General features: G+C 37.0%; 1 protein-coding gene across 2 annotated transcripts in view; it reads right to left on the reverse strand.

Annotated features, from left to right (window-relative positions):
* The window catches only part of LOC105195967 (beta-1,4-N-acetylgalactosaminyltransferase bre-4), a 143,207-nt gene extending 118,296 nt beyond the window's left edge, over positions 1-24,911 (reverse strand). The window contains exon 1 of one of the 2 annotated variants that reach the window (XM_011161639.3): positions 23,869-24,911. The gene's annotated coding sequence lies outside the window, so the exon portion shown is untranslated. Of the gene's footprint in view, positions 1-21,988; positions 22,622-23,868 lie in introns of those variants that run through there. The other variant, XM_011161640.3, reaches the window with a different exon arrangement.
* Between the last annotated feature and the right edge of the window lie 31 nt (positions 24,912-24,942).

Genomic DNA, 24,942 nt, shown 5'->3' on the forward strand with positions numbered 1-24,942 from the left:
TATAACAAATAAAGTAAATAAACTATAAAAATATAATATCATTTGTATAATTTTCATAGTTTATTTAAAATGTTAATATTAACACATTTTCAAATTTTATTTATTTTGTAGAGATCGATTTCCGATACATCCTTTAAATTAGAATACTTGAAAACTATAAAAGAAAGACAAAATGGAAAGAAGATAAAAAAAATTTGCGTCAAAGTCCCAGATTTACGAGAGAATTTAATGACTTCATAGATATATAGATAGATATACGTCGAACTTGTACACAGGAACTAGTGCTTTATTTCTCGCGCAAAGGTGCGAGTACACCCGTGACTTATCGCGATCGTCGCGTCCGCGTTTAGCGACGAAGCTGACAGGTAAATCCTGTTCCACGCTTCGCGAAAAGTACGCTTGACGTATCTCTGCGAAATCTTGCGCGGTTAGAGGCCGGCGTGCCGGACGTCATTTCCAACCAGCCGGGCGTAATTAAACGGCGAGTACTGCCGAGTACAGTAAAAAAAAAAAAGTTCATTCGCTCCGGCAAAAACTCCATTCGCGCGACTAATTGTGAAAGTGAACGCGAATTGAAAATGTGAGAAGATTGGCTTAATCGTGCATTTATATCATTCTACTGTTTCATACTATTCTAGCAGAGCATTTGTATAATCGTTACAAAATGAGTTGAAGAACAATGAGTTATGGAAGAGAACGCATTTTAAACGTATTTCCTGTTAAATTATCAAACAATATTTTTATGTGCAAAAAATAAAAGCTTAACAGAAGAAAAATATATGCCCGGACTGAGTTTATTATATACAGTAAAAACATTTTGTATTTATGCTAAAACCGCTCCTTTTTAAAATTGTGTTGAATTTTTATTACACACCCGACTATTACTTTAACATAATGTGACTGTATTATTCAAATATTTTGTTAAATTGATATTCAACACTTCTTATTGTTAAAACAACAAAACATAATTTACAGTAAATAAACAAAATAATAATGTAGTTTTGAAACGTAAATTCTAAGATAAATGAATAAAATGTAAGTTTCAACATATTATAAATATTAATTTTACTGCAGAAATATGCTTTCACAATTTATTTTCAAATTGTATCAGTGTTATATTCTCTTCGTGTTAACTTTTTACATTTTGTGTTACTTTCTAACATATTCATCTTATGTTAAATTTAACACCAAATGTTTTACTACGTGAAAGATTCCTGTAATTGCTAAAATTTTAAAGAATAATAGAACAATGTATCATCTTCGGAATTTTAAATTACTTCGTAAATCAGTCACATTATAATTCTAAACAAAATTAATAATGCAATACAGTATTCTACAACTTCAGACTTTTTCGATTCGACGCGAGCATTTGATTTATCACTCGGACATTATGATGCTCGCAGTTTCATCGACAAAGACATCTTCGTCCAGCTTATCATCGTAACCGTACGTATGGCATCATCGCTCTTGCTTCTAAGTGAATACCGTTCGATCCGTTCGTGGATGCACACTGTTCCATGTGCCAATTAATGTAACCGTCGGAGCTATTCGCGCAGTGCATCTCCGCAATGAGCGCACACGTCGCGCAATGTCGACGATGCGATGCGATGCGACGCGACGCGACTAGACGCCGCCCGGTGAAGTTCTCACGGGAATATTCACGTGCGCGCGACTTTCGCGTCCGGTGCACCATCTCCAGGCCCGTACATCGGCCCCATTCGCTTCGCACACCTCTGAATCAAATCCTTTAATCCCATCAGTACCGAATTTTCATTAATCCTTCTCTCGAACGGCCGAGAAATATGAGCGTAAAGTTAAGCCCTTTCTGAAAAGAGAGCTAAAGAAAGCACTGATTTTTAATCTGAAACTCGACTATAATTCGGAACGTTTTTCATTCTATTTTCACGATATAATTACTTGTTATGCGAAAACAATCCTCTATATGTTTCAGCTGAATATTTTAAAAAGTTCGCAATTGTAAGAAATTCACGCGTCATTCAAATGCACAAATATTACAAATATGTAAAAAGCATTAAAATATATTGAGGCGGATTCTTTTCTCATTACTCAATTAATATGCTGAAGAAATCAGCACAGATTTATTTTATTCCTTTTCTGAGATGCCTTGTTTTTAAATGCTGTATAACATGTTACATAACCATATTCGCGAAAGTTGACATTTGTCAATGTTTTACAAAAACACACTGCGAACGTATACACAAAAAGAGTTTGTTATAATTTTCGAGTATAGATATAATTTTTAACGTGATAATAAAAAGAAATAGTGAAAAAGGGACAAGGGACCCCGTTCTAAAAGGTAACGATACGGTATTGCTAGGTGCGCATTGTATTATGCATGACCGGGGTGTTAAGTATGAAGAGCCGAGACGCGGAATGCACCTTGGGGCGCGGAATGCACGAGACCGTGCTAGCACCTCTGTTGTGCAGCCCCTTGGAAGAGACAATGCAACCTGACATCCGCCACTTTAAATCAAACTCCGTACAGAGCTGACTGCTTCCACTTTTAACAGAAGCTCGTTTGCCGTCTAAGGTGACCCAATAGACTCGTAGGGTTCGGTTTAACGATTTTCTCAGAGAATTTGCGTTTAACTTGACTCAGATGAAGCTCCCTCGGGAATAGCATGTATAATATAGTTATAATCCACATGTTATATTCATATATTTTTCAAATTATACACTAGAAAAAATATTTTATTGTAACAACAAATAATTTGGCTAAAATGTAGCGAACAAAATTATCCAGTTGATATAAACAAATACTTAGTTGGTATAAATATTTTTTATTTACATGTACATTTCGCAAAAGCAATTAAATTGTTTTGTTATATAAAACAAAATAAAAAATTAAATGTCTTCAGCAAAATTTGTTTAAGCATTTTTTAACAGCAACCAAATATTTGTTTATATTCATTAGTTTTGTTCGGTACATTTTAACTAAATTTGTTACAACAAAATGTTTTTCTTATTATATATATATACTTTACTGTTATTAGATATTAATCTTTTATATGTTGCATGATTGGATTTTTAATTTATTGTTAAATTCAATGTTAAAATTTGCTTATTTTTAGAATAAAATATATTTTACAAAAGTACAAATATATTAAATATAAATACATTATTTTATATATTATATAACATTTTATTTCTATCTGTCGCAACAATTTTCCTGATGGATGAGATTTATATTCAACAACATGAATATGTATTCTTAAACACAATTGCATCATTGTGGTAATGGAATGAAAGCCGTTTCCGTTTTCTAATAGCTCCGTTGAAGCCACGCGTCCAACATTACCAATTAATGTCACAGGAAAGAACAACTTGGTGTGGAATTAAACCGCGTGTCGGCTCGTACATTTTTTCATTCTCGTATCAGCAAACATCTACCCGTGGTAACGAACTTCACGATTCAGAATATTACTCATTGTATTAGCCTGGTCTGTAATTTCAACCTCTGCGAGACGAAACAAGAAGCGAGTTTGTGTACTGCACGCATAATTCCCATGGCTACAATTACCGTTGTAATTAGCGCGAGTGCTTTCGTTAATTTCGACAATTATTTAGAGCGAACGCCGTTAAAGTAACGTTTTCGAGGATCGTAAAGATGTAATGAAACTTCCTTTCAAACTCGTACGCCAGTACTTAGTTCAACAGATCGAGAATATCGAAATCTTTAAACAATCTCTATTTGGAAACTACGTGAGATGTTTCCGCGAAGTTCCGATCTTAATTTATAACAAAAATAAAAAAAAAACATTTTCTTTGCATTTTTAGCGGTAATTTATTATCCAGCGATTTCTCGAAAGAGTTCAAAAGCTTTGTTTGCTCGAGCATAAACTAAAACTTTTAGAAAATTATAATAGTAATATTTCAAATGAAACAGTTTCGTGTTCGTAACATGAAAAATGAAGCGTCGCGAAATGTTCATGATAACGTGATAACGTCAATGATAACGTGAGACAAATAAATAATACTTCGATGTCTGAAAATAAGAGTGCAACACAGCCATTGGGTACGACTCGGCTTTTTAGCTCTTTCCTTATCTCGTCGCGATTATACATATACGTACGTATGACCGTCTAGACGGCGGTGTTCTTTGGTCTTGTCCTATAAAATATCTCGCTGATCCGCGTAATACGGGCTTTAAATTTGGCCGTCGACCCGGCGGCCGGTCGTCTGTGTGTGTGTGTGTGTGTGTGTGTGTATGTGCGGGCGTTCGAGCTCTCTCCGTGCAAAAACTGATAAGGAAAATATATATTCCCACTCGACTACGCTTTCACACCACCCACCAGTCGCCCTCTCGTCGCCACCCTTTCTCCAAGTCCCCCGGCTGCTGACGAGGTATCTTGGAGAAGAGCCAATTTACACCCAAGGCCTTTTTCGAGATATCAGATGATACCGGAAACCAAAACAATCTCTTCATTTCGTCGTTCCGGAGTATCGCACAACAGTAATCTCTTGGTTGGAAAGGATGTCCTGATAATGGGAATTTTCATCCTCTTGGATCAAGGAAACTTTGTGTCTCTTGTTCCAGTAAAAAGCTTTTACTATAAGAGATTCGTAAAGAATTGTATTACACGTAAATAAAAGAATTTTTTATTTTGTCGTTGGCTTTCTCAACAGCGGGTAACATTTATTCGAATTTATATTTATTTCACAATTTAATAAATCTTTTGTCCTCATATCGATCTTTATTTATTATTAAAGAATTAATTAAAAAATTTATTACACAAAGAGAAATCTACATGTTAATTTGTTTTTTTAAATCGCTGATCAATTAATTTTAATTCCAAATTAATAAGTTTCTTTAAATAAAAGAGTTTCAATCGTTATCGGAAAATTAAAAATGAAGAGACTTATAATATTGCAAAATGTTAAAGCAAAATTCACATCGATAAAATCTAATATTATCGCGAGCGCAAAATTTTCTTCATTAAATTCGTTATGATACTCTATATCTGTGGAACCAGAACTAGAGAAAAGTAGTTAAACTGTGATTAATCGTGTTAATCAACCGAAACGAGTCACTTGTTCCATGGATTCGGATGTCGGGTGGAAACACTTATCGGAGTCTCACATCGGCAAACGCCGAGTCGCGAAATGCGGAAGAATGGGCGGTCACGAAAAGTCAATCGGTAATGTAATTAAGTGCTTCTAGCTGCAATCAATTCTCCTCGAAAAGTACTTAAGTGCCGTTCGATGTATTTTGCTAATGGACGACTCCAATGGTTTTCAGCGACAAGGCGAAATTGGTAATTTATTAAAAGAAAGAAGAGGCAACCGGTTCAGAGAAAAGTCAACGTTATTTAATAGTAAACGTTTAAATTAATTGCACCTCTCCAGCTTTTAACACTAAAAATATTTCTCGGCAAGAGTAAACTTGCAGTGCAAATATTGAAACCAGACTTTCAAGATTTTAATTAAAACAAATCTCTCAATTAAAAGAAATCAATTTTTATTAATCTTTAATAGTAATAATTAAATTTAGAGACAACAGACATTTTCTTAGTTTTCAAGTTTCTTTCAGATCAAATAATATCCGGTAGAAAATTTAGCTCGGCCGGAATCAACAGATAACTCTATTTTAAATATTTGCTGTGATTTCGCAAACATTTGCAAGATTTTAGTATGCCTCAAAATATAATTTAACGTGCAAAATTTTAGAAAATATACTTGCATAATACATGTCCGCTCTATCAACCTGTCTGTAGGTGTGTGATGCCATATTTTCCGCTTCTATAGTAAACAATATTAATTTGCATTGACGCCGATGCGTCCCACGCCATGCGCGTCTCATTATGCAACTAAAAGCGGATTCGCGATGATCATCCCGGATCAATTATCTCGAGCGAAATAGATCGATTATGCATTGATTATTAAGTCCGCTTCTGTTGATCATTCGCTACCTCGTCATTTCAGAAAAATTATTTTTGCATAAATATCGCCTGCATAATTAATTTTTTTCCCTCCGGTTAGTTTACTCTCGAAAATCCAGCCATTTAAAATACACATCGTGCAAATTCATTTAAAAAATAAAACATTTAAAAATTATGCGATTTCTTGTTTATTCTCGTGTATTTTCGATTAATTAGTAAACGCTGTTCTAATATTTATTTTACGAATTGATTTACAAATATCTGCAACATTATTAATATTAATGTTTTTTCACATTGTTTTCGCAATATCAACGTAATTTTATTTAATAATTTTGCTGTCTCGTCGCCGTATTTATTCAAAGAAACTGTATATTAAATTCTAAAAATGATATTAAAAATGTTTTTATTAATATTACTCGTACATATTGAAATTCACGTAGGCAATCGAGGACAACGGTAAAAGACTGCGTTATGACGAGAAGTATCGCGGTTACACGACATTGCGCAATATCTTACACACGTGGGATATTTACGATCGAAAATAGCGGCTGTTGCCGCAAGCCCGCGGTCGTTACGAGGCCCCGGTGTATCGATGATTATGACCGCGCAATCCAGGGAAAAGAGCAACCGCCTGCCGGCGAACGCAAGCTCGACGGGATCAACGATCGTTTGACATCGTACCTGCCGTAGCGCATAATTTACGTTGTAACGCACCGCTTGGCCACGATGGGGTCATTATCTGTAAGACGGAACACCGCCGTACCTCCCACGAAGCCGCCGTTATCATTATTTCCGCGCAACGGGTCATTACGGGTGCGGAATGACGGCCGTCACGTTGCTAATTAGGCGGCCGATTGTCGAATAACGTGCGCGTGTTTATAATAGCACGTAATTCAAACGTCCGGGCACATCAGTCCCTCATCGATATTAATGGCATTCGTATTTATTGTATCAATGGGATATTAATGAGCGAGGAATCGATCGGGGCGGAGTGCACATTGAGCGGCATGAACGGCGTAAATCAAACAGCACGTACACACACACACACACACACACACACACACACACACACACACACACGCGCGCGCGCACGCACACGGAGGTGTTATTATTTAGAGATCATCCGGTCAGCAATAATTTGTTCTTTCCATCGATCGACAAATTTGTTTGGCTCGCGAATTTACATAAATTTATGGCGTCAAATAATTTCTCGTCTGGAAGCTGTTAATCACCTAGACAGCGCTATATGTAGATAAGAAATATAATCTGATACAGAAAATTCATAGCGATAATTAATATTTATAATAAATTACTCTTTAATACGGTAACGTCAAGGCAAATATAATGAATATGTATCACTCGCGGCTGCACTTTTAATCACAGCTGCAAATTAGTTATTAGTTGTTTGATAACTTATGCAATAACGGAAAAACGCGATACATATCTTATTTTATGTGCAGCAACGTCAGTGAGTAAACCGTAAAACGGCACGGCTCTGTAAATGATATTTGCGTTTCCTCCGGGGCAACCGTTTCCAAGATCCTTATTGCTCGCTCTGTTTCTTGCGCACAGGAAGTCTCGTTAGACGCGATATGTATACGCGTAAATACATCGCGCTTTCGAATTTCTACACGTAATTCCCTCCCGTACGAGCATGATAACTAACGCTGTGCCCTCGCTCCGCGCGTCCTTGTTAGCAAAATGCAAGCCCGCATACCGCCTTACCGCATATAAGATGGAGATTAGTGCGCGGAAATACGTTTCCGAACGAAGTCGCCCCCGTAGGTAAACTTCCCATCCCATTACCGTGGCAGTAATAATAATTCACCAGGACGAGACCTTGTTATTTCGCTATCCGATTTATTTGCCCCCCCCCCTTCTCCCACTGCACCCTCCCTGTCAAAAGAGCGGATGGATGATAATTGAAATCTGATATTTTAATGGCACGTTGTGTACCTTGTTATGTATGCATATTCGCGACGACGAAATTGTGTGACTCGTCGAAAAAATTGCTCGCACGTTGGAAAAATCGTAGAACGTAACTAGAAACGAGATACCTTGATGAAAATTTCATAGTTCAAATTCCCATTTGCAGATATGTTTAACTTGAAGTATTACATATTGTAATATTCTAGATGGATTTTCTCTGTATGGAAAGACTCGACTTCGATCTCTTCGAGAAATCCGCAAATACAAAAAGAATGGAAAATTCTGTATTTCGTGGATACCACCCCGAGATGTTCGGTGTAATATGTAAAAATGTAATATTTATCTCCGCTGGCTGGCTGATACCGGAATTTCCAGTGATACAATGGGAGTAGTCTAGCTTATATGCGGACCATACCGGCCTCGGTTCTCTGTGTGGGTAGTCGGTGTGAGCGAATAAGAAGGCTCCCACCATTCAGAACGAGCGAATGGAAAAGCGGCTTTCGGACGGCTGTACACGTCCTGGAAAATATAAAGGGAGGCCGGGAAATGTTACGTGGGTTTTCGTTTAAACGCATACAGCATACAGCATCGCACACAGCGCACCGTTCTGTCTCGCGGAGTCTGTTGCGCCTCAATAAGTTCGCTCTGCAATCCAGTGGAGTCGGGCAAGACCCGCTTGCATTTTGCTCAATATTAATTTCGCCCGACGACGTACAGCAGCGTGTTTCGGATCTGGCATAAATTCGCTTCAGCTACGATCTTTCGGCAACATTAATTCTTTTTTTTTTCTCTCTTTTTTAAACCGCTTAATCTCTGGCGAAGTTACCGCGGTGCGATCGAGTTTTGAATTAAAATTGTAGAGGTAAATTTGTTGCCAGCAGATGAATTAATTCAAAGTATCTTTCGTTTAGATATAAGATTTTAACTGAAATCGATACTAAATGACTGGTGAACGTTGAATAATGTGAAATAATGTTCTGTTAATAACTTGAAACCTACCATCGCACGTTGAAATTTTCAATTAAAGTAAGAAGAATACGGCACATTAAAATATAAAAGATATTAAAATTTAAAATGTATTTTAAGTATACATGGATAGACATCATTTATCGATTTAAACATTTTAAAGATTAAATGCAAAATTTCAAAATTAGACTTCACTTCTCGGATCAAATAACGAAAATATGCTTAAGCGGTATTAAACGTTTAAGGCACTCGCGCCGAGATAAACCGAGAAAATGATTTTACGAAGAGCTTTGCTACCTCTGAGTGAAATCTTTCGGTTCGAAAATTATTTTGCTTCCGACATAAAGCGGCGAGTTTGTTCATGAAGAGGCTGGAGAATGGGCTCTTTCCGGGGAAACCCGCGCGCTCGGTTCGAATATAATCCGAGTTTGTGTCCCCGGAGGAAAAGAGCGGCCCGGAATTATATTGTTATCAGGAACATTCGAGACGAAACGATACTCGCGCGCAGGATTATACTCTCGTGTATGCGGCAAAAGAGATAACGCGGTGCACAGCCACTTTTCCGCGTTTCGCGGAGTCATCTCTGCTCCGCAGAACGCGAAATCCTGTTGAAATTAATCCCACGTCAGTCTGAACGCCGTCTAAAATACGCCTCCCGCATTTACATTAGATCTCTAACTATCGCGACTGGTATTGAAAGATAGAGGAAAAATGATGTTTCTGCGACGAAATGCAAACATTTCGAAACGATCCATAAACGTGAGAGTGGAAGTGTCAATTCGATAAATTCGAATGGAGAGAGCCTTCTAGAAATATTCATGTCGCGAAGTATTTCGAAGATAGTTACGTGAAGTAAATTTCGAAGGTTTCATAAAATATGTATTATTAAAAAATTGAGTTCTTTAAAGCTACAAAATAATACAAGCAAAAAATTTTATAGAATTTTATATAAAACAGACATTTTATAATATATAAGACAGCGGATAAACGGCTATTAGAATTTATCAATGGAGAAGTCACTTCACAATTGATCAGTGGAGAAATCACTAATTTATGTTATAATGTGATAAACAAGTATTGTGTTACACGTAACGAGCACACTTGGTTTACTGGCATAGGCACGTCCATTAACCCACGCTTTACGAAACAGTCTGAGGCCGCTAATAAACACTGGCCGATGTTACGCGGTTTTGTAAGCACTAAATCTAAGTTAACCGTTAATTGTTATCAAGAGAAACAGATGGTACAGGAATCTAAATGTTCGGAGGATACGGAGTAGCTCCTGCCGTATAAATACGTAGGCTATTGTGCAGTAGAACGTTAAATCGAAAATATATCACTTCGCGCTGGGAAAATATCCCTTAACCCTAACTTTCGAGAGATCGCGTTCTACTTTCTCGCGTCGTTGCTCCTAACTTATGTTAACTCACCAGAAATAAGTGTCGGTATAAATTTTTTTTGATTGTCGAATTTTATTTTACCGCACGGTCAAATTAATTTTATTTCCACGCAAACTTCACTTTACTTTTAAATTATGTTTAAATAAGTTGGTAATAATAATTTTACATTTTAATAAATTATTTCTATATTTCTATATTTTTAATTTTTTTTTAATGCAAATATAAATGGAGAGAACAATACTGCAGCATTTAAAATTTAGCTACAGTTCAGAAACTTATTTTATGTCGGACCGTCAAAATAATTATGCAGGAAGTTAACATATTGATATTGCTGCAAAACGTTTCAACATTCGAGCAACTAGTTTAAGCGTCTAATGTAATAATTTTGCTGGTCCAACATAATTATTTTCAGATCTGTATTTCATCAAAAATTGCTCGCTCTCAATAAAATATATATTTTATTGGGAAATCCAATTCTATATCGACAATTAAAATATTAAAATATTGAAAAAGTTTCTGATTTACACATTTAAAAATCAAAATCAATTTATTTGATTTAAAGCAATAAATAGATTACTTGTTTTATTTAATTGCCTCAGTGGCCCGAGTATCCACAGAGTTGTATGTGTGTGTACATTTCGCACATTTGTACCAGTGCCAGTGTACGTGACATATATTACATTGCCAGGTAAAATTATTCTTCCCCGGGGAAAGAACCCTCCTAGAAACCACGCTGTTTCCTGAATGACCAATTACCGGGGATGACCGAACGTAGATTCGGGAGGAATGTTGGGGCGGAAAGGGCAGTTGCGATAGCTAGGTAATTAGGCAAACGGACCCCTGATTAAATGGCACATTCGCAACGAATTATCGGGCCAGGTAACCGGAATATACATATGTACATGCATGTATATATATGTAGTATGCATGTATGCAGTGGTCGCACCGACGGCGGAAGAGGGTGGTCAGAAAGAGAGGAAAGGGGGTAGGAGAGAGATAATTGCAACGGCGGAACAATGGGGAATTCGGCGGTATTTCCGTCTCCGGCCCGGAACTAATAACGTCCGTCGCGCTTACCGCCGCACAAATGAGCGAAAGATTGTAAACTGATCCCTACCTTATATAATCTTCGCGTGTGTACAGATATCTCCACATGGGTCAGCGGATATCATTGTATCGCCAAATATGCACTTCCGACGCGAGCGAAACTTTTTTTTTCCTTTTTAATTGCCGCGCCGGAATAATTTACTGCTTTTAACACGAAGAGAATATTGTATAACATATACTTCCGACATAAATTCCGTGCTTATTTCCAATTGGTGGCAAAAAATGTTTAAAAATATATTTGAAATAATTAAAATTAAATAATATAAAATAACAGAAATATAAAAAAATAAAAAACACATAAAAAAATGAACGATTCAATAATACTCAAAAGAATTTCACATTAAATTTATATCAACAAACATTTGAAAATATATCGAAAAATATGTTATTATTATCATGTCGTTTAATACGCCTCGTATAATATCTAAAGTATTTTAGAATAATAACTTCACGTCGGGAAACAATTTGAAGGCGCTCATGCAAAATTCAACATACGTTGGGGAGCGATTCCTAAAATAAAAACGATTCCGGGGTTTCATCGCCGGGGACATTACAGACGAACGAACCGAACGTTTCTATCGAAAAACTATGCATGTTCGCCATCGCCATCGCCGCCGCCGAAGTAATATTTCGCGAGTACTTTCGCGAGTTTCGTCTCTCGTAATGCCGAACACGTATTGCGTATCCATCAACCGCACAAGCGGAATGCGCCTCTTTTCCCTCCCTAATGGTCCACGTACTTTCTGTGTAGAGCGTTTCATGGTTGCCGTTCGTTTCTTCGAACTTTCAGGAACGCACAAACAAATGATTGAAAGCCAACGGATATATATGTCCCTCGATAAAAAATAGACCTCTTCTTCTCTTTTTATCCTCTGACGCAGGGCTCTCCATCTTCCTCTATTAATACACTTTTATTCATTTTTACTTTTTGTCTCTTATTTATTGCTCTATCCTATTAACAAAGTCTCTTGTAATTTTCTGTTAATGGCCCTTATGAAACTTTCCGCGCGCTCAATCTAAATCTTCTATCTAACTACCTGTCTGTCTTTTCTAAAAGAACGGCGAACTCTCAAGTTTTCCGAGAATATATTGACGAACTTGCGGAGGAGTACTGCGGCAAATTGGATGGAATTTTCTATGTTAATTATCTTCCCGTTTTGCTAAAGGCGCGATATCGATTTTCCCGGAGGAAAACGTTCATTCGCGGTATTCGTTCTCATCTTCCACTTTATCAATTTTTGATATAGCAAACCGACCTTTGTGTTCGGCTTTGTCGACAACGATCTCGGTCTCTCTTTGCGGTTAACCTTTAATTTCCCATGGAAAAATAAGGATAATAGGGCAGTGAATTATATACACGGCGAATTGTACTATGCGCGGAGGTAAATAAAAATTACGATATAACGAACAAAATGAAATTCTGTTCTCGAAAATAAACAGAATTATAATTACTTCGATATCATTTCGTAATTATTTCAATATTTGCGAATCAAATATATTTAATTATCAATATTAATTTCAAAAATATATTAATTGTTTACTTCACTAATATGGCTCTGTAATCAATTGTTATAAATATAATATAAGCGTTCGCAAACGAAATACATCGAGATATTTCTTCCGGTATCATTTCAATAATTTTCCCATACAATTTGATAATTTACCTTTGCAGTCATTCTAGTCTGTCTTTCCATTTAGCTCTGGTTGTACAGTTTTATTTTAAAAATGTACAAATCTGTGCAGGTATTTATAAATTAATACCTTCTCGAGAAGCTATTCGCGCTAAGCTCATAATCACGCGAGAGACGGCAGAACATGTATAGCCGGAAGTTTAAAGCTCGATGGAGTTCTGCCCAGCACCTCATTCGGTCATCAAGAAAAAGGGAAGTTAAGACTAATACGGGAAATGCTGGAAACGCGATCCCGACAGTGAAAGAATCCCAACGTAATCTCTCTCGCTCTCGCGAGTGGTAAAGTTTTTCGTAACAACAGTCGCGCAATAAACTTCTAATTACTTTCCGTCGACCGTACAGACTACTTGCGCGATCGATATACTTTGCGCTCTTCACGGAGTATCTCTCCGTATCGCGCGAAACTCCACGGGCAAGCGAAGGGTATCCCATTCGCGTTAATACCCCGTCGTGTTTTACCGGAAGGAGATGCCGAGTTAGAGATTCCATTTACCAACTAGACGTCGCGATCATCCATATTTTATACAAACTTAAAACGGCATTTTAGTAATAATTAGAGGAAAAAAGGATACTGCGGCTACTGTGGACATAGCAATCTCTATTAACATCGTCATTAGGCGATGAATTCTAATGATTGTTTATGGAATCATTTTTTTAGTAGCCCACCGCCCTTATGTAAGCGCTAATATGTCAATACGCAATAGCTGATAATTATTATAAGAAATTTTTACTTTTGAGTTCTTCAAAACTTTTACATTTTAACATTTAATTATGCATAGTCCCTCATTATTTTTAAACATGAATATGAATATTATCACATGTATTATAACATGTGTGTGTATACTCGAGGGTTTTTGCTATTTAAATTTTTATTCGGTTATACACGTTTCGAGTTATGCAAAATTATTCAATGACATTTTATTAATATGACTTTTTAGGCAAAATTTTCGTATCGAAATATTTCTTTGATAAATCAATTGTCACTTTAAACGACTGCATTTAAAAACATTAAAATATCATTTTATATTTGTTGTTGTTTAATGTTAAACAAGGATAAAATAATATTTCTAATTTTTTCCAAAAACAAGAAAATTCTAAACAAAAATTTCAAAATATATAATTTTGTAACAATTAAAATACTATCTTTTTTCAATAAAATTAATTTTTTACAATTTATTTTTGTAATAGCCACATTACTACCACTTTTTCTCGTTGACCCATTATGCAGTGTTGTCAATAAGTCATATACTAAATAATTATTATTTCATAACTTTAAATCTAGAATTTGTTAAACAACACACATATAATTAATCAAGTTTCAATATAAAATATTGATTATTAAGTTATTCAATAAAAATGAATGCTACATTACTCCCTTTTTCTCTACTAATTTTTAAAGACCAAATTCTACATATAAGATAAATCGGAAAATGTGTAAATACTCACATCGTCACGTAAAAAATTAAATAAGAAAAAAATATTTATATAATCTACGAGTCTTTTGAGAATTATAAATTTAAATTCAATGAAAGCCCTTGTCGTCTCTGTATAAATCGGCAAAATTGAACAATACGAGACGAAGAGCGTATCTTACACAAATATCTAGAACTTGATTAGGGGCTCTGGCTACGTTTTGAAATCGATGTAACTCTATATAAGCGTACGGCGGCGGTTCGAACATATAAAGGCGAACATATTTCTAACAATGTACCGCTTCCTCTTTACATATTTAAACGTTCGAATAGCCCGAGGGGCAGCGACAGCAATCGGAAGGGTAGTCGACCAAAATTGAAATCGCTAAAGGAGAAAAGCTCCTCTATATATCGATTGCACGTGAAGGCAGCCAGACCGATACCGGTAAAGTCAACTGTGATTGAATGAAGGAACTCTCAAATCCCTCGGTGCGGAGAATAAAAGTTGGAAAAGTCTCGAAGGTCAAGGCTGTTTAAAGTCTTTCCGGGTATTCGCGAGAGAAAATAAATTGAAGGAAATTGAAAAAAAAAAACACCTTTCAATAAAAAATAGTTATTTTTGACATGCTTCGTCGATATAACATAACGCACAGTAATAACGTAATAATTTTTTTAGTTCCTTCTTTTTATACTATTTCATTTTATGTACTATATTTTTATTTTTACAAAATTTTTAACCGTGCGTTAAAGGGATAAGGAGAAACGAGCGAAATTTCTTACTCGCGGTAATCAAATTTCATTTCCTGAATCTTGTACTGTACGACTGTAGAAGTTACAACCATCCTCGCTGAAAATCTTGTCGCCGACTAGTGTTATCCGTGAGATTAATTCACCTTTCGCAAGAACATGACACAGCTCCCTCAATCGCGACGTCGTAATGGCCCGCGAGAGTTATGGCATCAATTATACTAAAACGATAAAGTGTCAAGTGCTACATCTGCGAGGAATAACAACGACGAATCGCGGCAGCCCGTCTGTTCTTGTCATACTCGCGCAAACCATGTGCCGCGCGCTGGCGATAGCTTCCGGTCGCGAGAGCATCGTCGTTAGCAAATGATTCGGCGAGATTTCTTGCGCATACTTAATAAATGACGAAGAAAGCTGAGAGACAGAGAGAGAGAGAGAGAGAGAGAGGGGGGGCTATCCCGGAAAAGTGGAGGGGAAGAGCTCGGTTCCGTTTCGTAATTAAGTAATTCTCCGTCGAGGCAAACTTTCCTTGTCTGTCGGTTCTCTTCGACGGAATTGCATCCCTGATTAAATTACGTTGAAGCAGCCGCGGAAGCGAGTTCGTTGTCGACAACGGAAACAAGAAAACAATATTGATCCACTTTTCCTACGCAGCGTTTTGCTGTACATCGCAAAAAAACAGACGCAAGAAAAAAAAGACCAAACTGGTTTAAACACTCCTGTACGTTAATAACACTGTTTATCGCATTATATTAGTAATTAATATTTAAATACATTTCTCGTAAAAAACATTAATTATAGAAAAATATGTGTGCGTCCAAATGACGTAATTGGTTTATAGATTATGCCGAACATTAATTAACACGTGTATGTGATTATACTTTTTACAATACATGCTTTATAATATGCTTGTGAATAGATAAAATTTACTCTTCTCCTGAGCGTAACGTAAATTTACGTATAATTCACTGGAAAAGTAATTAAAAGATCATCTTGCAGGTAAAGTTTGTGTCATATGATACACTAGGGAAGCCAAGTCTGCGTGAATAAAATAACGCGATGCTGATAACACTCTTGCAAAGACCAACAAGCCTCTAATTAGTTGAAAACATAAATTCTCAAGAGGATGCTATCATAAAATATTCCGGTGTTACATATTGCATGGTACGTTTAATTCTTTCGGTCGAGCAATTTTCTCGAGTTCTATTCTTAAACCGTTCGTTTTCCCGTAAAAGAAAACGCTAATACAGTATTCAGAGAAGTAAAAAACGAACTTCGTACGTTTTATACATTGTTAGAAAACGTCTCACTACTTTTACATTATATATCTACTTGGAAAAAAATAATAATAAAATAGTTTTTCTATTATCTTTCTAACTAAAAAAAATATATGATTTAATAACACATAAATGTACGATAGAAATCACTTCAGTATCGTTATACGATAATACACCATTTTCTTGCAATTCTGAAAAATTTTGTTTATAGAAAATACAGGCAATTGGAGTTTCTATCGCGTTTCCATGTTACTTGAACCGCGCAGTGAAATTCAATGTTGCAATCATATCGGGTGTATAAAAACAATATGGAAAAATTGAAAAAGGGAGAGATGTGGTTACAGGAACTGGTTTACACACAAACGAGGATTCCCAGTCGCACAATGATCCCCCCCCCACAATACACTAATGGATGAATATCGTACAATTCGCAGTCGTAACGGAATCGAGGAACCGACTCGTAATTGTATTATATTTCGGAATAATCGAAGAGATCGATGGAACATTGGAGAGGCGGTCGGACATACACAATACCGAACGTGGGGCACAGTAGTCCGTTCCATTCGGACGGACAGCTTCCATGTATAATCGAGCAGGAGCAAGAGACAAACGATTAATCACAGCCACGTGCCCGATAGTGATCGTCGTTGCGACGATCTTACCGGCGATTTCAATGCATTACGAATGACCGGCGGGTGGGCGGACGGCCATAACCGTGACGTTGTCACGGTCACTTGTCACGAAAGCGATCGCTCGCCATTGTTCCGGTAGTAGACACTTAGTGCTCTTGCACACGAGCAATCTAACAATTATATCGCGAATGGTATGAGCAAATCTGTACTTCGATCGTCTAGGAAAAACTCGATGTATATTGTATGGGATACGACTGATCCCAACACTCGCAAAATTCCATTAAAATGTTATTTACGTAAACAACCAGGCATGTAAATTAAAATTTCGAACGGGGCAATGCACGTGCTAATATGAGAAGAGTAAACACGAATATATAGAAATCCACTAGCACTGTAATTCCTCTTTTTTTCCTCATTCCATCTGTAAAATACCGTATTTTATTGTAACGATGGTCCACGCGAAATAATCTGGTCTCTTGAAAAAACTGTGGAAAATACTATTAAAGTTATTTCAAATAAATTTTCATTCGTTTTTAATTAAATTTCATTTATATTTAATTTTCCGGGTATTACTCTCAGCGCTACTCTCTTAACGTAAAATTTATAAGAGGCACAAAATTACAAAATGTACATTTCGCTTCGTTTGCGCGACGGTATTCGCGTTTCGGAATTTATCGAAATTCTCTGTTTACCCGCCATGCGAAAGCCACAATCGAATAATGCTGGCATTAATTACCACTCCACGTAGGATGTAACTAATGACTCGTAGCATAATAAAGTACGATTTGCTGCAAAATTCAAATTGCCGCCAGCCGGCATGATAGAGAATCGAATTTGTCGTAATGTATCGAATCGGTGGCGCACAATGGTAACGCTGGCAACGCACCAGCGTTATAATCGCGAAGATTTACAGCGCCCCATTAGTACAGAGAACTCATCTCGTTTTATGCAAATACGCAAAAAGCGTGTGGCGTTGCGTGTAATACACACGCATGCGTAAGCACACGTGCCGGTCATTTTCACGCTTTGTTCACCGTCATGGTTGAATATCGAGTTCAAAACGTGCACGATTATCTCTCTAATCATTTATCTATTGACCGGTTGATTATCTTCCTTTGATACCGAGTATACTGTGAAACAATATCTTTCAACAAAAAAATTTTATTTAGCAGAAAAAAATTATTTACTCGACAAGTCCCAATAGCTTATCTTATAACACTTGCAGTGAAGTAAAAAATTTGTAATTAAAATATTTATGTAAATAGAAAAATAAAGAAATAATTCTTATTTAAGTATCTTTTACTTGGAGTTCTAGAAAATATTTACTGTTAGACTACTTTTATAGTTTAGTATGTACTAAGTATACTAATTTAGTATACTTTTTTTTAAAGATTTTTCTTATAATTTTCGACAATGTTAACTTTAGGATATTTTTTTGAAATAACAAGTTAAATAAATAAATGTGCCACACGAGAAATATTTGTATGCGATCGGATACATATGTACTCTAGTGTAGTTGAAAGTTAAAGGGAAAATACTTTATATTTCAAAAAATCAATTTTTGAATTTTTATTGTAATAGATATAGTATACACATTTTAAAAATGTTCTTTATGATGGATCAGAAATCGCTGAATAAACGTAAGTCAAAAATATTTCATCTACATATTATCCTGTACAGAAACGTTAATTGCTTTTTTCTTAAAATCACTTTTTTTCAGCCTGATTGACAGCCTGATTGACATCTTCAACAATTTTCAATCAAGGTTCAAAAAAATTCAAAATACATGTAAAATGAATATCTATCGTCTCATCGTGGAATTTTTGTAAATCCAAAATTGGACGTAAAGAATAAAACGTAAAAAGCATCAAAATGTGACTTTTTTTTAATTCAATGATTTCTTTAATTTTTCAAAATTTAAAATTTCCGATAATGAGACTGAAGAAAATATTTTATATTTTAACAATCGTTTTGAATTTTAGATTTTAGATCAACCATTTTGCAGGAATTGTGTCAACCAATCCATCCCTCTTTTTTTAGAAGCCTTTTTGCGTCAGTTTTAAAAGGTACAAAAATGGAGATATCGAGGTCATTTTTTTCCACATACACATTAAAACATGGACTTCGTACTACAAAACAAACCAAATTTCATTTACGAGTTATTGCATTCTTTTAAAAAATTTCTAAAATTTTCCTCTCTCCTTAATGCAGTTTAATATATTTTTAATTATATTTAGATTTTTATCATATAAAGATTTAAATCAACTTTTATTAATTAATAATCTATTTAATTTCGTAGACGCAAATGAATGAAAGACAGAATTCTGTCGTAAAAGTAGAAAGAAAAGAAATGTATCATTATAATTTTGTGTACTTTTAAGTTAAAAATAACGTTTTTTTTCACAAAAAACACATATTTATCTCGTAGGAGCTTGTGTTTTATATGCTTAAACTTTCTCGTTGAGTGCTTCTAGAGGAGCGAAGTTCCGCACGCTGTCGGACATTATTTCGAGTCTGCGAGTCTCTCTCTCTCTCTCTCTCGAATAAACAAGGGAAACTACTCGCGGAATGAATAAGGAGGGTAAGACCCACTCTCTTAGCGATGAAGCGAGAATAATTTTTTTTCGCAGGGAAGAAAAAAAGGCGTGCGGAGCACGCTATTCGTCCCCGTTCTGTTCCCGCACCCTTTATCGATGCGCACGCTTCGTCTCCGCGGATTAAAAGCGTACCGTCGCGCATTTAGGTCACCGTGCACACAGGGGTTTCTGCATTGTTTTTTTGCACAATAGCATCACGGCGATTTCGTTTCGAATTTCAGATTTTATACGACCGATAGACCCCGTGACTGTTAAAAATTCAGATCGCCGCTGTCATCAAGAGTTATTTGCCTCCGTTAAATTTTCCGTTTGCTGCGGGTGACTTTCTATTACTGCAACAACTCGCAAATTAATTTCACGATGACTTTTAAATATTCTGTGTCGCGCGTAAAAAATTACAGCTGCACTTTTAGCTTCTTTTCAAAACGACGATATAATTTTCTATCTTAAATAAGAATCGGGTTTACAAACTTTCAACTCGGTTTAAGAGCTTTTAACCTTTTCAGTTTATTCCCCGAGTTTGAGAAAAAGATTAATGTGATAAATATGAATTTCAAACTTTTTACTGCCGATAGACGCGTAATTTAAGAATCCGAATGCCGCTTTCATTAAAAGTCATCTCACTGCGTCATTCAAGTTTTTCTTTTGTCATCCCCATTTGTTGCAGTAACTCGCAATTAAATTGATAAAGTTTATGCAGTTTAACGAAGTTAATTTGCAATTTAATCCGGAATATCATTTTCTTAAAAAGACAAGTTTCTGTTTTAAATAGAGATCGATGTGCGTACTTTTAACCAACAACTTATCTCTCAAATTTAACAAAAGCTTTTTTAATATTTAAAAAAACTTAAAAATATTTTTGTAAAAAACGTTCTTATGAAACTCTTGTCGCAATGTTTTTTCTTATTTACTTAAAAAAAACAAAAAAAAAAACAAAAAAACCAGCGATATCAAATAATTTGAAAGCAGAATAAGCTCCCGTTTGAAATTTCATGCTAAAACTTCTAATTAAGCAACAATTTAATTTATCGTTGTGCATAAAATAGCTATTATAATAATAATATTAATACGCAACAAATTGGCTATTAAACATGTAATAGTAATAGTGTCAACTTCAAAATGCAGCTCGCGCTCGTTAAAGTTGACCGTGCAAATTCAAAATTAACAAATTGCAAAATGCACGGCGATTTTGCGCGTTTGCGTGAACGCGCAAAGTTTGACATGGGAAAAGTAATCCGTGTCCGGATGCGCTTGCACGGACGAAAACGTGGCAAATTACAACCTTGGAATTTCGGAGCGGTAGTGCTCCACGCGGGTTTTAATAAGCGACGAATTGCAACATATTCGCGAACTTATTCCTACAATCTCATTTAGCCGGCGCGCTGCGCATTAGTGCAAAATGCGCGAGGTAGTTTTCGCGTGTGCGTCTCACTAAGCGAAATGAATCGTGTAATTTCGGCGTATTAACTTTCCTACAGTATCATAATCCGAGGAAACAATACGGTACAGCCGAGAGTGCACGCGAGCGTTTAATACCAGTTTAAAATCTTCATGAAAAAGAGGTGGAGAGAGAGAGAGGGAAAGATATAGCTCAATTGCTTGTCACTGCGCACGCAAGCTAAAATTGGCCAGTAAAGATGAAATAATTGAGATATTACTCTCTCATTGCGATCTACACACCATGTCGTCCTACGACATCTTTATTCGTGCAGTGTACACACACGCTCTGTTCACAAATTCAATATTCAGGATTAGGTTGACATCATCGGTGTCAAGTCCACTTCAGACGAACTGCAATTCGCATCAGAATTCAAAGACAGAAATTCCTATTTGCAATTTGTGCGGCGAGTACACGTACGTAAAAAAATATGTTAAATTACCAGAATTATTTGTCATCAAATGTACACATTTATATATCATACATATTATGTATTATCAAAATGTGAACACAAAAAATACATACACGATACAAAAAAATTTGTTTAGCTATTACGTACGGATTATTTATTATCGGAATGCATATACACGTAAAAAAATGTGCGTTAAAATAAATATGGTATATATATATATATATATATAAAAACAAGTAGACTTTTATCAGACGCGAATCATAAATCGTTTATTAAAGTAAACCTCATATGAGTGCAACTGGACATTTAGCTTCGACGAAAAATAGGTCTCGATAATTCTCGAACCTTTCTCTCTCGCTCGCTCTCTCTCTCTCGAACGCGGCAATTTCTCGCCATCAGCTGTCACGTGAGCCAACCTGACGTAATCTCAGCCGCGTGAGATAAACAATATGTGTCGACACAACGCTGTGTGACACTCACCTTTGTCGCAGCGGACCGTCGTCGATCGGCGATAACCGCGTCGCACCGTATCTACCTGCCTTCTCGACGTGGACACGCAGCATCCGGGTTCCAAGGAGACACACCACTGCGGCGTCGCATCCCGAGCGCGCGAGATGAGCGCGCCGACGTCGTCGTCGTCGTCGTCGTCGTCGTGTCGCACTGTTCGTCAATTCGGCGTTCGCGACAAGGCGCATACGAGAGGATCGAACGTTACGAAAGTAAACACGGCCGGTCGGAGGGACGAACGGACGGCCACGTGATCGCGTCGCGTCGGATCGGGTTGCGTCGTGTCTGTTCGTGCAGCACAGCTTCCACACAGCTCCACAGCTGCCGACCTTGTCGGGGAGGACGGCCGAGGCCGCGTTAATTCGGGCGCGCCGCTCCCGCGTTGCTGGCGTGCAGCAGTCTTTCCCTCCCCTTTCACGCCGTTTTCGCTCTTATCGAATTATGAGCGCGGCCAGCGACCCATCGGCGAATCGCGCGGACGCCGCGGCGAGGCGGGCGCGTGCCGACGACGGTGCGCTCGCCAGACGACGACGACGACGACAGTCCCTTGTCGCGGGGCAAGAGGGGCGCGGAGCTGCTCCGGCGATCTCCACCGCGGAGGACATCTCGTCGCGAGACTGTCGCGGCGCGGCCGCGAGCAAGCGCCAGCGTGCGCGGTCGGCGCCGACGGAAACGCGGCAAGCCGATTGGCGCAGCCGACGACCGCGGTTACTCCGGCGCGCGCGCTGGTCGCGTGGCGGCATCTCGCGGCAAAAGGCGCGTCAAGAGGTTCGCGGTATGATAAATTCGATTTCGCAATTCGCGGGGACGCTTTTATTTCCCTCGGATAGGAAGGTATTTCTCAAAGCGACATCAACCTTCGAATATTCGCGAATCGTAATCGTCTTGGGCGACCTGTAATTCGCGGCACGAAGCGAAATTTGAAAGAAATAGAGAATGAATAAATGTTGTAAACCGATTTATATTTTGCAGCGGTGAATTCATTTAAAGAAATGATGTATGGCATATAAATTCAAAGGAGAGCAAAGAGAAATTAATTAACTAAATCTCAAATATTGTCGAGATTTAATACTAGATTGTTCAGAAAATAATGATCAAATTTTATCTAGGTAATTTTAAACTCATTGCATTATCTATCGGTTTATTGTATTATTTACTTATAAATTAAATATTAAATTCATGAATCAATTTTTAGTAATGTTCGAAAAACATTTCTTCCGATTTCTCATAATTTCTTTGAAGAATATGTGTGATTCGTACACTTTTAATTATTAATTTTATTAATTTAATTTTTTTCTTCTCTAAACCTTTTAAAAATATTTTTATTCATTGAGAATAAAATAATTCTAATTTGCACACGTAGAAAAATATCAATTCTACTGCTAACAACAGAATTACTTAATTCGTTCTTTTTCTTTTAGCAATTATCTTTAATAAAAAATATTTTCTTGTTAATTATTTTAAAATATAATCATCACAAATTTAAAAAAAAAACTCGTCATCATATACTTAGAACAAGAGAATTTATATTCTTTCGAAAAATATTATCGAAGAAAAATCAGAACAAGCAAATCGAATTTTTTATTTAACTTAATATTCTCTTAATTAAAATAATAAATTATTAGAATTCAGAATATATTTTTTAAATAAATTTGAAAATGCTCACGGTGGACTTATGATACATTTTGTTATTTTATCAACTTCGCTTTATACTTTATTTCTACTTAATAATCTGGCAATATTTCTAACACGCATTCACGTATATAAATAACACATCTTTTTATACATTATTTTCCTAAAAATAATAGTTGACCATTATTTTCAGAGGAACCTACGAAAATAAATAAACTTACCAGTCGATGCGCCGCAACTGTTTTTCCACTGAACCTCGGATCCGTCCTGCACCTGGCTGCCGCTTTGTTTCTTTTTCTTGCTAATCCACAATTGATCACGATCACACACAAATGCTCGCACAAACATTAGTCACTTTCGCGACGATCACCCGGTTATTTTACAGTGTCTCATACGATACTCTCCGCAATTGTTTATCGTATTCCAATGCAACGAGATATTCGAACCAATGTCACTTTGGTAACTTCAATTTCCACTTGAGACACGATCTTATGCTAAATGTCATCTTTCAGTCATTCGCGAGTGGACGTACAGAGCGCGATCGACACCTCAAAATGCGAAATTATGCCGACGTTATCCCACCGTGATCCAACCGAGGATTTGAAGACTCAGACGAATATCCAATTTTGCATTATTCTGCCTTAAATTGGAATGCGCACAAAGAAAATGACAAACGTTTCGGGACAAACGATTGTGAAATCGTATTCTGGAATGTTGTAAGAACGTACCAGAATTTTTTCAGATTTTTTAGAGCACCAGAAACCCTTTCAAAAACACTGTCGGATACCAGCGACGGTTAGACTAGAAAAGTTACGAAAACAACATTGGACCACAGAGGTTTAACCTTCACTTCGAGCGAAAGCACAGCGCGAATCACTCGTCACGATCATCCGCGGATTCGCCATCACAATACCATCACGCACTTTCAACCGGCGTCATAAAAGGTCATAGCGGACGTGCGTACCGTTCGCAATGCAAATAGTACGTCGCATAACCTGCCTCGACGAGCCGCGGCAATCCGTCGGCACTTTCATCGATGCCGATGACACTCACGAGCGATCAACGCGAAATATATATATATGCGAGAGAAGCGAAACACGAATCGGAGGCTGGCGACAAAATCCGCTTTCGCGAAATTTCCATCGTGTCGACACGAACGGTGGTATACGAGTCCGTTTCCGACGGCCGACGGCCGACGGCATCCAGTGGATTAATGCGTCGAAACATCGGCTCGCCGTAGAGGTAGAATTCGGACACTTCTGCCACTCACCCGCACGATATCCGTACGAGAACAT

The sequence above is a fragment of the Solenopsis invicta genome, chromosome 12 (assembly GCF_016802725.1).
Source record: "Solenopsis invicta isolate M01_SB chromosome 12, UNIL_Sinv_3.0, whole genome shotgun sequence".
NCBI classification, from domain to species: Eukaryota; Metazoa; Arthropoda; class Insecta; order Hymenoptera; family Formicidae; genus Solenopsis; species Solenopsis invicta.